The 16,039-nt window shown below is 28.6% G+C and overlaps 1 protein-coding gene across 4 annotated transcripts in view; it reads right to left on the bottom strand.

Moving 5' to 3' along the window:
* The window catches only part of LOC107436641 (disco-interacting protein 2), a 190,082-nt gene that overhangs the window by 129,649 nt on the left and 44,394 nt on the right, over window positions 1-16,039 (bottom strand). The window lies entirely within an intron of this gene.

Here is a 16,039-nt window from a genome sequence, read left to right as displayed (position 1 = left end):
TATATATATATGGTGTACCAGCGTTTGAATACACATCAAGATGTAATAATTTCTTTTTTCCAAACAATTATATTATTTTTAGGAACTTTTTGTGTAGACAGTTAAATTCCTACAACATATAGTTAGGAATAAAACTGTGTGAATAGCAGCAGACTTGATCCCTTTTTCAAACTAGGACTCTTATTAAAAGACAAGGAAATAATCAACAGATGATTAAATAAACTCTTAAGGGAGACCTCAATTCGAAAGAAAATAAAAGCATCTGGATGAGTAATCAATTACACAGCCTACATAAAGACATCTTCCAGGGGTAACATAAAACAACACGCTTTAGAAAGTAAGTCTGACTAATCACAGAATATTTTTTATTATTATTGTTATTAATTGGTAAACAGCTAATTATATAAGGCATATTTCTACAAAATTCATAAATGAATTTATTAAGCACACAAATTTAAAGAATTTTAAAAGTGAAAAACGTGTTTAAAGTTAATATTTATTAACGGATAAATTCGTCAGCAGCCAAGAGTTTTGTACTTTGAAGGTTTCGTATTAACTTACAAAATGATATTTAAGCTTAGTTATAGTATGTGTTTAACAAACTATAATGTCTACTTTATAATCGAAATATAAGATTTTAATAATGATTACACTTTTATGAAAAATAATACACGCTTTCAAAATTACTCTATTTCATAAACGCGTTTTTAAATAATTATATCTCAGAAAAGTGTTTTTAATCATAACATCTCATTACATAATAGTAAAGGTGAGGCGAACATAGCTAGTGTAATTTAATCAAACATAATTTAATTCAACGTGTAAATAATTTTTTTTTTGTTCGATTGTAGCATTTAATTTTATATTGAAAAAAATTTAATTACAGAGGCATAATTTTATAATCGAAATATAAGATTTTAATAATGATTACACCTTTATGAAAAATAATACACGTTTTCAAATTACTCTATTTCATAAACGCGTTGTTAAATAATTATATCTCATAAACGTGTTTTTAATCATAACATTTCATTACATAATAGTAAAGATGAGGCGAACATATCTTGTGAAATATAATAAAACATAATTTAATTTAAAGTGTAAAAGTTTCCATTTTTATTAGAGAATTAAAAATAGGTTGTTAAAAATTTAATTAGAGAGGCAAAATTTTATTTCTTCTTTACTTTCAACACATGATATAAATGCATGAGTGCAAATTTTATTTTATCAAAGTGAATATGATTCCAATAATAACCACCTAGTTAAAATATTATTAGTCACCATTGCAAGTAATAAAACTTTCGTCAATTAATAACGCTTGGCATAATTCACTATTCATGGTGACGTTTGTAGCGTATTTGCCTGCCCTTCAATCAGCAAGTAATCTGACACTGGAAGTAAAGAAAACAGGCGTGTTCTTGAAAGCTTCCTTACCACTTAATAAGATATAACTAATTGAGATGGAGAAAAGGACAATAAAAGGAACATGAAGAATTCTCTCCCGCAAACCAATAAAAATAACATTAAAATTTAAATATTGAAGTAGTATTTGAAAAAAATAGGAGTTACAAAGGATGACTATAATAAATTATAAGATATATATTACGTAAGATATATTTTATAACTATCGTTGAACAGTTCACCAACGTTTAACTCCGTAGCCACGTAATTTTGAACTCAACCTAGAAGACAAAGGAACTCCTGGATCAAGTATTGGGAGAAATTTGTCTTGGTGGAGGACTTTTCGATGGAACTAACACGCATTTGCGTTACATAGAAATGAAAACCACGAAATACTCACGAGGATTCTTACCCATAATCCGTCTAACACTGGGGACATTTTAAGTCAGCACTGTGGTCTGTGCGAGCCGGGTGCGAAATTCGAACCCGGGGCATCTGATTGGAGGGCGAGAGCTCTATCCCCTGAGCCACCACGGCTCAATAATAAATTATATGAACACATATTATGTATGATATATTGCTCTTTCCATAAAAAAAATGATATAGCCATGTAAATAGTGATGTCGTAACAATACTGAGCATAAAAAAGTATCAAAAGATAAGTATCGGTACTATCGGATATTACTGGGTACTTTTATATTATCGATATCTAATTTAGATTCCCCTTTTAGCTTTAATGATACCGAAATTAATATATTTCTCGATATTTATTTGTGTACTAGTAAACTAACAGTGGCATGCAGACAGTTAAAGGGAGCATACTATCGATACTAGTCACATTAAAACTATAAATCTTTTACTACCGCCGTTTTTTATTATTATGAAATTTATTAGAGAATTTATTTCTAGAAGAATAAAAATTATTTTCTAACAATTTTAATGATGAAGTGTTTGGTTATAACAAATTAAATACTTTTTACATATAAGAAAATTAAAGAATATTTTATTAAAAATAATTAAATTTTTGCAACAAAATAATTTTCATGTTCATATGAATTCCTATATCGTTTCCTTTCAATTTAGATACATTTTTTTCCCACCGTCATTAGACCTTAACTATTTCAAAAAAAAAAAAGAAAGAAAGAAAGAAAGAAATCTTAATTGAAATCCTTATTTCAAGGTCAATTAGGCAAGGAATTTGGCCCGGGCACCACATCCCTCTGCACACTACTGTGCCCCATTTGCCATTTTTGGAAATTATCTAGGTAACTGCGGTTGGCAAAAGTAATTATTCAAACGGTCCATTAGAAGTTGAATTAAGGTTATTATGATTTTTGAAATCAAGTGTTTATTTTAATTACTAAGCAACTGAGCAACAAAGTTTTGCATCTTCATTTTATCACAATACTAACAGCTTTATAAGATAATAAATGGTAAAATAACTATTTTTTTTCTGAAACATATTCTTATAAATAATAAATAAAACCAACAATATTCAAAATTATAAAAAATGAAATTAACAAAAGAAAATGTTTTAATGACTTAGCCGTGATTGTATTTCATTGCAATTAAAACATTCGTAATAAGTGTCCAAGAAAATGCGCGTAAGACGTTGGCAATTCTTCACCTGAGCCCAAGAACAAAGATTAATACGCGTCCTAATGCGTCTCAAATAATGTATTTCAAACACATAACTTTTAGGAAATTTTAAGAAGACAAAAAATATTTATATAGATTTGTTTTTAAAGCAAATAACTGCCTAAGAATTCGAACTTTTATAAAAATTTAAATTTTGCTAAAATTTAACTTTTGATTAAGCAAATAATCATTTCTTGCAGAACCCCTGTCAAAGATACAGGGAACCCTAACGTTCCACGGAACCCATGATGAAGATCTCTGCTCTAAACAATGAAACCTTAGACCAATCTGAAACCCACATCAATAAACAACACTTAAAAAAATTAAATTGTTTGCTCAATCAAGCATGGTAAACCATAATTAAATTATTGAAAACTCATCAGTATTCACTTAATTTATTTCAAAAGACTCAATCGTGAAGTCGAGTATATTGCATTCAGAGAGTAAACAATTTAGAAACCGGATTAATTGCGATAGTTTTAACATCCGCTAAAAATGATAAACCAGAAATTCCAGCAATAAAATTTCATTTTAAAAGCCAACGTTATTTCCTTTACATAAGTTATACTTTTTCCGCTACATTTGTGGTCACTTTAGTTTTCGTTAAGTTTCTCTGAAATATCAGCACTTAAAGCAAAACCACAAAACAATTGTAGCACCGGTTTACATGGAATTACGGTTAATTACGTCACACAAGATTACTCATTGAAAACTAGCTAACACGTTAATTTATATTAATCCAAGCCTATAATTAAATTCTGAATAGCAGGAAGCTTAGTTAAGAAGGTTATTACGATTTTTTGATCTTTTTTTTCCAATTTTTTTGAAGGGGAAAAAAAAAACATTAATAAACCTTAACTGCTATTTCACAGCTTTTATCGGAATATGAAAAATAAACTTTACTTTTAAATTATAGTTAAACATGTAAAATATGCTACGTAAAAATCGAATGTTTGGGAGATAATTTCGCTTATGACATTGAACAAAGCAGTTTTTTTTGTTTTTTTGTTCTATTTTTACACTTTAAGGGGGGAGGAGGGAATCGCTCACCCTAAGCCAGAGGTGACCAAAAGTCGTATTTAATTATTTGTTCGTATTTAATTATTTTTTAAAACACTCTTTAAAAAACCTCTAAGTAGAGAGTTATAATTATAATATCTAATATTGTATTAATATATACACCGAAGAGCCATTACATTATGACCACCCTGCTATTAACATGTAGGACCACCTTCAGCCCTCAAAACTGCTAGCACCCGCCGTGGCATTGATTCCACAAGGTGCTGATAGGTAGTCTGAGGTATCTGGTACCAAGCGCTCACCAACTGGTCCTGCAATTCCCTGACATTGCGAGGGGGTAGCGTGGCAGTACGAATTTGGTTTTCCAAGTAGGACCACAAATGCTCTATTGGATTAAGGTCAGGTGAATTTGGGGGCCAAGACATGACTTGAAAGTCACTGGAATGCTCCTCGAACCAATCCATGACGATTCCATCCTTTTGACATGGTGCATTATCCTATTGGTAAACACCACCCCCCGCAGGAAAAACTGTTGCCATGAATGGGTGAACCTGGACTGCAACTATGTTCAAGTAGTTTACAAACGTCAGGGATTGTTCTATGAGGATAATGGGTCCTAATATGCCCCATGAAAACATTGTTCCTGGGCGAGAAACCATGAAAACCTGGGCGAGCCCATTGTTATAGATGGAGGGTGGTCATAATGTAATGGCTCTTCGGTGTATATATTAATGCAATATTAGAAAGCACTTTTTTGCGGACATAATCGTGTGCGCTGACGACGAGGTTATGTTTTTCCCGTATTTCGTTTTCCGGCTTTTTGATTTTTTTTTTTTTTAAAAAACAATTTATTTAGCAATAAGATATATATATATATATAAAATAATAACTAATAAAGATAAGTGTTATAACAAAAATTACTACCAAAATTATTGTGAGTTTAGTTTTTTAATTTAATAAAATATACTGAAGATATATATTTTTAAATAGATCTTAGGTTGAGAATCGCCGGACTTCATCGCCGGGTAAGGAATTAATATAGACTCAGGAACTTCAGGAAAATTCTAGTACTCATTGCCGAGGAAAACTCGTTGAATTTAGCAAAAAGTGAAAGCTAAATTTGCATTTTTCCCAAACCGACTTGGGATTCGTTATAATCTCATTTATTGAATAACTCATCAGTTCATTGACATAGACGTAGTTAAAAGAAGTCTCATCTCAAAAGCCCGTGTCACTGTACTCATGGAAAAAAAAAAGAAGAAAAAAGAAAAGCGGAAATGGATGGATAAAAACAAACAGATTCAACACAAATACAATAAACGAGAAAATATAAAAGTCTAAAAAACAAGTATAAAATAAATACTCCAAAACTTTGCCAATTTATTCCTCATTTATAGTTACATAAAAATGAATGAGTATAAAATAAATAAATAAATAAATAAAAATTGGAGGAAAATTCACATTCATCAATTATCTAAGAAATTACCTTAAGGATATTCAATAGACTTAAAGAAACCGACCGCACGATTATTTGTGACAATAAATTATACGCATTTTACGTTTAATACAATTTCTTTTATAATGCTTGAAAGGGTATATTTTATTAAAACCAGTATTGTTAAGTGAACTTCAACAAAATTGAAAAAAACGTTATTATTTTAACACTAAACATACCAACACTAAATATATACCTATTTCTACCTTAGCCAGTCAAATAACCTGACTTTATTATTCTTGATTGAATGTATGAAATATGAATGTTAGGAAGGAAATAAACTTAAAAAAAAACTTTATTATAATTAAACAAAATTGTATATTGCCAATTTTTATGTACTAAAAACACAAAAAATAAGAATTCCTTGCTCAACGCATTTTTTACCTATACAGGGCGTTTCCATTGTAAATTTTCAGCAAACATATTTATTCTAATTATTTTTTCTATAATTCTTATAATTATAAGAATATATAAGAATTATAATTATTCTTATAATTAATATTATTTCTTCTAAGAACTTGTGCTGTCTTGATTGCTTCGACATTTTTCGGGGTAATAACTTACAGTTAGTTAGAAATGAAGTAATGCTATCAAAATAAAATATAAGCTATCAAAATAAAATACCAAAATATTTAGTTTTTGTCACTTTTTCTTACACAAAAATGCCAAACTAAAATTTTAGGTAGTCATTTGAAATTTGAATTCATGGTTATTCTGACTACTTTCTAGAAATTTGATTGTTGTTGTTGTTAATTTACGTCGCACTAGATCTGCACAATGGGCTATTGGCCAACATCCCGGAGGTCTGGGAAACATCCCGGAGGATGATCCGAAGACATGCCATCACAATTTTGATCCTCTGCGGAGGGGATGGCTCCCCCGCTTCGGTAGCCCGACGACCTGCGCGCGAAGTCGAGCACTTTACGGTAGCACAGTTTAACGAGGACCCATACCGCACACCCTCGGTCCCTACGCAGACTGATCCAAGTGGTCACCCACCCGCACACTAACCGTAGCCAGTGATGCTTGACTTCGGTGATATGCTGGGAACCGTGTCTTAACGATCAGTCCACTGCGGGACTCATGAAATTTGAATTCATAGTTATTCTGACTAAACTAACTAGGCAACTGTCTTCTCAGAAATGTGCAACTAATCAAATGCAATACGTTGAACAAGCATTACATCGTAATTTCTGATCCGATAACCTTATAAAGCAATAAATTGCTCTCCCGGTCAAATGACCGGTTGTGGTAGAAGTAGGTTCACGACAAGTATTATTCGAAACAAACAAAATACAAAAAAAATATATATATATAATATTAACTGTATATAATTGTTAGAAAAAGTCAAATGTGATAAGCGCATTTTCGATGCAAAAGTTCTTAAACGGTCATGTGACCGGTCACAGTATGTTTAGTGTTTAACAAAAATAAGAAGCTATATTTTTACCAACATCCCTAAAATGAATTCAAGCAGAAAATTACTTTTCTGATTAATTACGTTCGTTTTAAGTTAAAATGAACCATTTATTGTTCACATTCCATCTACTATTTAATCCAATGTTAGCAAATATTCTTTATGAATAAGTAGATGCTTTTGTTCAGAAAATTACTTTTCTGGTTCGTTTTACGTTTCTATGAACCATTTATTGTTCCCGTTGAATCTGTTTAATCCTATGTTCGCAATGATTCTCTATAAATATATGAATGCTTTTGTACGGAAAAATAAAACCCCAAAATGGAACTACCACAATTAACAATGTTTTATAAATTGGCTAAAAAGGAAAATCTCTCATTATGCATTTCTGCATTGAAAATGCTACATTATTGCATTGAAAATGCTACATTATTGCACCGAAAACGGTGACATCTTGTGAAATTATTTCGCTTTTGTTTAACTTTATTTACAATTTGTTGCATTTTATTAACATACTAGAGAAATTGCTACAATCAGAAAATATACTTAAATATATAAGAACCAAAATTTATTACTCTTCTAGACTATTGTGAATGCAGAATTATATATATATATATAAAATGCAATATTATAAATAATTCAATATATTGATTTATTTATAATATTGCATTCTGTATCTTATATTTTATATATTACATGGGCTCTAATTGTCTTCGGCAGCTCATGCGTTTGCTTATGAGAATTTAATGGCTTAATTTACTTTTAGTGTTTCAATCAATAATTTATTATATATATTACCTTGCGCAAATCGATGTTCGGGTCAATCCATGCTAACTAACAAATCAAACGTGTTTCAGTACTGTAGTAAGAACGCGCCATAGAAAATTCCACTATTTACAATTCTAACCTCTATTTGCGCTTCTGTTCTCATATTTTGTAAACTGGCAATCCTATTAGGAAAATATTTTAAATCATTCTTAAAAAGATTCTGGTAAGTGTAAGTTCATCTGAATTCGCTTTGTAGATTACGTTTTGTGTTTCGCTTTGTATTTTTCTTACATTTTATTTTCTGTCTTTTGCTTGATATGTTTTATTTCTTACTTAATGTGTACTGATACATTTTGCTTTTCAGTATTTTGCTTTCAGGCTTTTTAATAATTTCTTTTTAAATAATTTTTGTTTTAATATTCTACTTAAATAATTGTTCTTCTTCTCTTTTCCTTAATTTATTATTTTCCATGTGTATTTATATTTAACTCTATATTTTACCTCTATATTTTTAATTTATTTTATGAGTTCAACTTGCAGCTTATGAGCAGTAAATAAAACTTATTAATTTTCCTCGTTTTTCTCTCTTTCCTTTTTATCCTTTTTGTGCTTAATGTTTTACTATATATATATATAAGTTTACGAGAGATTAAGTTTAAAGAAAAAGAGTATTATTTGAACAAAGGTTTCAAATAATATCGGAAATTAAAATATAAAACATTTCGTTCATCGTTTAATATGTTTTTATTACAAAATAATAAATGTAAAAATAACTTCAAAATATACAAATTTGACAAGAACAAAAAAAAGAAAGAAAACTCCAGTTAGAAAAATAAAGTAATCGAATATTAAAAACAGAGAAAATAAACAGGAAAAGTACTTAAATTGAATTATAAATTAGACACATAAAACTAACTTTCGACTCAAAACATACACATTTTTATTAAACAAAACCATTACATAATAATACATCATAAATTTCCTCCTTTTTCTTAACAAACGAATTGAGATTTCATGAAATAAAAAGAAATGATAATTACAAAAACTGGAAATATTAACTTCTCAAGACTATTGTATTTAAAAAGAATCAATTCCATCAGAACAATGCTTTTACAATTATTTGCTTTATTTTATTACTCTCAATATATTTAATAAAATAAGAAAATACCCATTACGTTACACAAGAAGCGATTCATCCTTGTGTTTGCACAGGTAGGAGAAATCTTTAAACCGCGACACAATTCTGATTCAACTTGTCGCGCTTTTTTAAATAAAACGTCGAAAATAGGAAGTAACCCACTTTAAGGTATTAATGAAAAATAAAGAACGACAATAGTTTATTTAAACTTACTATAAATGAATTGCTTAAAAGCAACAGGCTCTGTTATTTAAATTCTTTTCAAATAAAAAAGACAAAAAGTAACCTATTTATAAAATGAAAACTAGTTTTTGTTAATGCAATATTAAATAGTATAAGAAAATTGTATTAAAATGATTTCACAATTTAGGAAAGAATTTGAGTAATTTTTCGTTACTTGTTTTTGCTTATTACAATTAAATGTTTCTTTCCGTTTGTAACAGTAATAATTTAAAAACTTCTGATTTCTAAAAGTGTAACTTTTGTCAATTTTATTGAACCAATGTGTCAGTATTAAATAATAAATATATAATCCCAAGAATCTGAAGAGGTAAGATATAACTTGATTAAAAAATATATAACGATTGGATATAACAGTGGACAAGTTTCAAGCACTCCAAAATAAACACCCATTTTCAAGACTTGCCAGACGTAAATGAGAAAAAACAAGAGCATATTCGCGTCTGGGAAGTTTTTAAAAAAAGTTTCTTTTTCCCCTTAGAACGCTTGAAATACGCGCAAACGATGTTTTTATAATCAAGTATTAGTAGAGAATCATCTTCTGATAAAATTTTATTAAAATAGCTGGCAATATTAGAAGGCGAAGCATTAAGCATAACTGCAGAAAAAAGTTTTTTCGAAAGAAAATGTTTTTTTCTTTTAATTTTCATATATTTATTTCTTGAAATTTTAACACTCTATTAAGGTTTAATTTTTTAATCTAAAAATGAGCAAAGCTGTAAAAATTTTGAATAATACTGTAAAATACTTCAAAAAAGCTTTTTCGACTTTCGGTGGTTCCGAAGTTGTAAGCCACGTGTTCCAGAAAACATTAAATTTTCAAAAAAAAAAAAATAATAATAATATTCAGGGTCATATTATTACAGGCATTACACATTTTCTACTTTTTTAATTTCAATTAATTCTTGAGTCATTTATCCTGTTACTCATTTCTCGAATAAAATTTTAAAAAGAAAAAAAAAAAAAAATCGTTAATTTTTTTTCTTCTTTTTTTATGAAAACGAGAAATAGCGAAATTCAAATTCTAAGAATCGATACTTTTTTGTTACTGCTAGTACATTTTACATAAAAATAAAAGTTCGTTGCAGGTTTACTAGAAATTTGTTTTAGAATATAGCTTTTTCTTTGCCAAAATATTTGAAACCTGACAATCTTCATAATTCATCCCATAATTTGCCAAATTATGGATTTCTTATGGATTATATGGAATTATGATTTATGGAATTCATGGATTATGGATCTTTGCCAAATTATGGAAATTGCATTTCCAACACTCTTTATTTGATTAAATTTAAACTATCCGATTCAAGAGTTCTTCGACTCCCAATATAAATAATTTTTACCAATTCATGCACTTAAAAGAAGTGTATAATCTGTTCTATCTTCAAGACAGCCCCTGGAATTTATACCTACTGTTTTAGAAGAACCCGAAGTAAAGATCATTTAATAAAAATAATGTGAAACAATGATTTATAATTCTTTATCAGCATTTCTCCTCAACAAATAATCTTCTACAATAATTCTCCATCAACAATCTTCTCCACAGTCAAGTCATAGCGAAGTAAATAAATAAACAAATAAAAAATCAATTCAGTAGACACTACCCACTAAATCACCTGTATACGAAACTTCCCAAAACCAACCTCGGAAACAAATGTTAGATGTTACGCTGTCTCACAAAAATCAATAAAAAAAATACTAAAATTAAAATTTATCAATCCGATTGCAGAAACTCTTTGACCACGATATATTTTACTAATAATTATTATTCATGTCCTAAAAGAAGCGAATAATCGCTTCAATCTTCAGGACAGCCCCTGGAATTTATATTTTTTTAGAAGAACCTGCAGTAAAGATCATTTAATAAAAATAATCTGAATCAATGATTTATAAATCTTTATCAACATTTCTCCTCAACAAATCCTCTTCTACAATAATTAATTCTCCATTAACAATCTTCAGATCATAGAGAAGTAAAAAAAAAAATAATACTAAATAAACAAACAAATAAAAAAACCGACTCAGTAGACACCATTCACCAAATCACCTGTACCCGAAACGTCCCAACACAAAACCTCGGAAACAAATGTTTGTTTGATGTAATGCTGTCTCACACCAATCAAAATCAATAAAAACAATAAAAAGATTGGAACATTAATGACAGCTATTTTGGACCTAAGAGAATTTGATCACAAACATTTAAAGAGAATTAACATCGAACACGAAGTTGTCTCCTGTGATATACAAAGTTCGAGGTCCTAATAATGACTTCCATATCAATAATAATGGAGAAGAATGATTCAATCTTGTCAAACCTGTCTCCAACGATGTGGTCTAACGGTTGTAATACACGAACAGAGGAGACAAGTACCTAAGTGTCTATGATATCACTCTGATTAGGTCATAGCGACAGACCTTAGTTTGACTTATTATTTAATTCTACAGATGCCAGAGCTATCAATAACTGCACCAGAGATCATATTTCTTCTTCTTTGACCAGAGCATTGACTTTTTTCTTAATCCAGGTTGCGTATGCAAATTATTCAACAAAAATAAGCACTTTTTAAGCACTCAAAAATATTTTTAAGCACTTTAAAAAAAATATCATAATTAGGCAGGGTTAGAACGTTTTTAACAATTGACAGTTTTATCTTGTTTTAACCGTCACGTCAAAAAAAAACTTTTTGGCATTGTTTTTGACAACTGTCAAAAATCATGAAATTTCGAATCATGTAAAACAAATGGCGTTTTCATACGCTACGGACTGACAATACGCTGAAATAGATTGGGGTTGAATTAATTGTGAACTGTGTCTTTTACATAATTCGAAGCAAAAATGAACATAGTAAAGGGAAAATTAAGCACTTTTTTAAAATACCCAATGAAAAAAGCACCTTGAAAGGATTTTAAAAAACGAAAATAAGCAGATTTAAGCACTTTTTAAAAACGCTACGCACTCTGTAATTAACAAATATACAGATATCATAGTTTGATTAAGTATATAAATACAAAAAAAAATACTTGATTATTGATTTAAACAGCAGGATGTATATTTATTTAATAGACAAATCACGCTTTTTTTTTAATTAATCCGCAGATAAGATTACGTCTAATTGACATGATCAATTAAAAAGCTAGAAAATAGTTAGAGCACTGTTAATTGGAAAATTGAGCAGACAGTTAAATGACACTATCAGCTCAATTTAATTACACATTTCAATTCTGAACGCTTTTAATTTCCTACGATAAATCTGTTTTCAGTTATAAACATGGTGATGAAAAGTGAATGCCTGTTTCCGGCGGATATTTATGTTTCCCCCTTTCGCAACAGTTTTGACAAACTGTTAAAATTAAATGCAAACGTCAGTACATAGATTTATCTCCGTATTATTTCAATATTAGGATAAAAGTTTTACAAATAAATAATGATATCACTGTTTATATCATTCAATATGGATCATTTTCACCATATCATTGCATTCTCTTCATCATATTTTTGATCGGTTAAATTTGAATTATTTTCATAAAGCACAATAGAGGTTCTTAGACATTCAAATAGGTAAGGGATTTTGAATATTGATGAATCAATTGAAACAAAGAAAATGTAACTTCTGCGATTCCATTAAGATTTAATCCTTTAAAGCAAAATTTTTATTAAACATATTTTTTTTCATCATTTTGCAACAATTTAGGTCAAAATAAATTAAAATATTGTATTTATCATTTTATTAATTTATTGTTATGAAATACAGCATGAAACATGAGTGGTTTTTTTTTTTTTGCATCAAAGTAAAACCTTAAAACACGGCTCACTTCCAAACTATTTTTCAAATTTGCAGTTATTTAGATCTATAAAAAATAGTTATTCATAATTGAAATTTCTTTAATTTACAAAATCAATTATTGATAACTTTTTGAAAATCAATGAATAAAAAATTTTTTATATTTTAGTTTGGAGTTTAGTATCTTTTGGATTTTATATTTTAGTACAAACATAATTCCAATAATCTAACAGATTTTTTAGTAACTAATAGACCGTTTTTAAAATTAAAAAATACCAAAATATATTTTTTCTTTTGATAAGAACTTCAGAAAAAAAATTACATAAAAAGGACCAGTGTTCCATCAGCCTAAAAGGGTTAAACACATAAACGATTGAATAGCCCAAAACCGAAAAATTGTCAAAATATCATTTAAAGTGGGTTGAAACCAAAATGTCTAGAAAATATTGCAAACCTATATTTGCTATTTATAAAATAAAAATAGGGACTAAAATTAAACAAACCTAATTTTTTTAAAGTATTTCAAATTTGTATTACGCATTTTTTAACATATTGCTTTGATTCATGAATAATATACAAGAATTGTTTGAAAAAATATACTACAGGGTTTTTTTTTCTTAGGAAAAATTTCAAATGTCATAAAGTAAAAAAAAAAAATTATTTTATAAGTCACAATATTTGACATTTAATATCTAAAAAATTTTAAAGTATGTGCAACGATTAGATAAAACGAAAGGGGATTCGTCAATAATCGATAAAATTGATTTATTCTGAGGGAATTTTTACGAATTTTGCAATGGTTCTTTTTAAAAAAATTAGAATTTTGTGAAGGAAGCTTTTTCAAATTTAATTTTCGTGAAGAGACTCTTACAAATTTGAATTTTGTGAGGGTACCTATTTTATAAATTTCAGTTTTAAAAAGAGGCCTTAAAACGACTCTAATTTTTCTTGCATCGACCGCTGTACACCAAAAACGAAGTGGAAAGAGCAGTTTTGTAAAAATGCTTTTAACCCCTTCCTTCTCGCTCCAGTGAAAATGACGGGGTGAGATTTCGCCCTCTATTTCTCGCTCGTTTCTGACGGGCTGGAGTGTTCAGTAGTAACGCGCCAATAACAATAAAACTAATTAATTTCTTTTGCCCGGAAAACATTTTATTTCTCATTTTACACACCAGATAGCAGTACCGCGATATTTTTTAAGGTAATTGTTGATAGTTAGTTTATTTTAAACTAGGTGTCAGCACTAATCAAATACGTAATATAAGTACAAAAGCCAAAAAAATAGGCACTTTTAGGACCGTTTTCTTGAAAACTAACCGATCGTTAAGGGGTTAAAAGGGTACTTATTGAACATCATTGCAAACTTCGTGAATACTTCTTATGCATTTACTATAAAAGTATTAAAAACTGAAGGCTATTTAAAAAAAAAAAAAAAATTGGTAACCAGTAAGAAATTTTTAAAAGCCAATGCAATAAAATAAGAAATGAAAGTTCCCTGAAATGTGGTTAAGTTATCATGTTATACCACCTATGAACAGTTTTTCTTAGTAAACATACTCGTAGTATATTTGCGGTAATAATGTCCGTCAATATAATCTAGTAATTTTGAAACAGACTCAGAACGCAAGAAGTTCCAAAGTAAAATAAATTGCGGTTACTGTATCTTCTACTATTATTCCGACTAACTTTAGACATTTCCGATTTTCATCGGAATTTACTAATTTAGTACTTATATTTTTATGTAAGGTCTCTAGTTTAACTGTCAATACTTGCTAATTTTGATAATATTAATTATTACACTTTTACGACAAATCACGTATTATCAGCCTAGTATTATTAACAATTTTTTATCACACATAAAAATAATTAACATACACTCATGACCATAAATGTAGGATCAGGGTGTATAAAAATCATAATTTTTTTTAAAAAATCAAAAAAATCGGATTTTTTTGATTTTAATCGGATTTTTTTGATTTTAATCATGATTTTTTTATAATTTCAATTCTATGGAATATAATCAATTCTGTGTACCATAGATTTAAAGTTGTATTGTATTACTATTGTTACTTATGGTATACATTGGAAATAAACATTACTAACCATTATCAACAAAATATTTCTCAATAATTTAAAAGCAAAAGGTGAAATAAGAAATAAACAATAACAAAGTGATTTCAAACTACAAATCAAGAAAGAAATTGTTTATCAAACAATATGTGATAATTATTAATTCTACATCTACAATATCAAATTATTTAAACAATCATTTAATTAGTTTTATTTAAAGATTTAAACATAAGGACTAATTTAGCTGCCTTTTCTACACCCAATTGATTCCGTAGTTTAGTATGTACAAGTCCAAAAGTGGAAAACATCCTCTCTATCCCTGCAGTTGTTCCTTTTGCAGTACATAACAACTGTATTGCATCAAACTCTTTTTGACCTACACAGTTCTTTAGAAGCGCAATTGATTTCCACCATTCCAAGATGTTTAAAGATTCTAGAGATTCTTTATCAAACAAAGTTCCATTAAACGGAGGAGAGCGTACAATGAATTTTAGCAAAATACTTAATAAGGAGGTTTCTCCATACTTTTCTTTAACAAAGTTTACAGCTTGATCTTTTTCATTTAGTGTTAAACATTGTACTTCAGAATTAGGATCCAAGAGGTAAGCTAGGAAATGAGCTGGTGTTAACGCTTGTTCATATCGTTATATGTACAAGCGTTACACCAGCATTATACTATATAGCACAATATAATATGTAAACTGTTTTTAAAAGCAAATGAGTCACATTGAAAGTAGAAATGTTGAATTATATGAGTGAGATCTGAGAAATATATAGAACAGTCTACTTACTTGTTTATGTTTGAAACTTAGAAAAATATACAAAAAATTTAAGACTTTACACAAAATTCTTTTTTTTTTATTAAAATCAGTAATTTTTTTAAAAAAATCATTTGATTTAAATCATGATTTTAATCAATGATTTTAATCATTTGATTAAAATCATTTACACCCTGTGTAGGATAATTCAGAATCACGCGGAAATTGAACTCTAAAATAAAAATTTTGTGTAGAAATATCATCCATTTTCAAAAATAATACAGGGTGCGTAGCCAAATTATTCAACAAAAA

Source organism: Parasteatoda tepidariorum, chromosome X2 (genome assembly GCF_043381705.1).
Source record: "Parasteatoda tepidariorum isolate YZ-2023 chromosome X2, CAS_Ptep_4.0, whole genome shotgun sequence".
Classification (NCBI taxonomy): Eukaryota; Metazoa; Arthropoda; class Arachnida; order Araneae; family Theridiidae; genus Parasteatoda; species Parasteatoda tepidariorum.
This window is presented reverse-complemented; position numbering and strand designations above follow the sequence as displayed.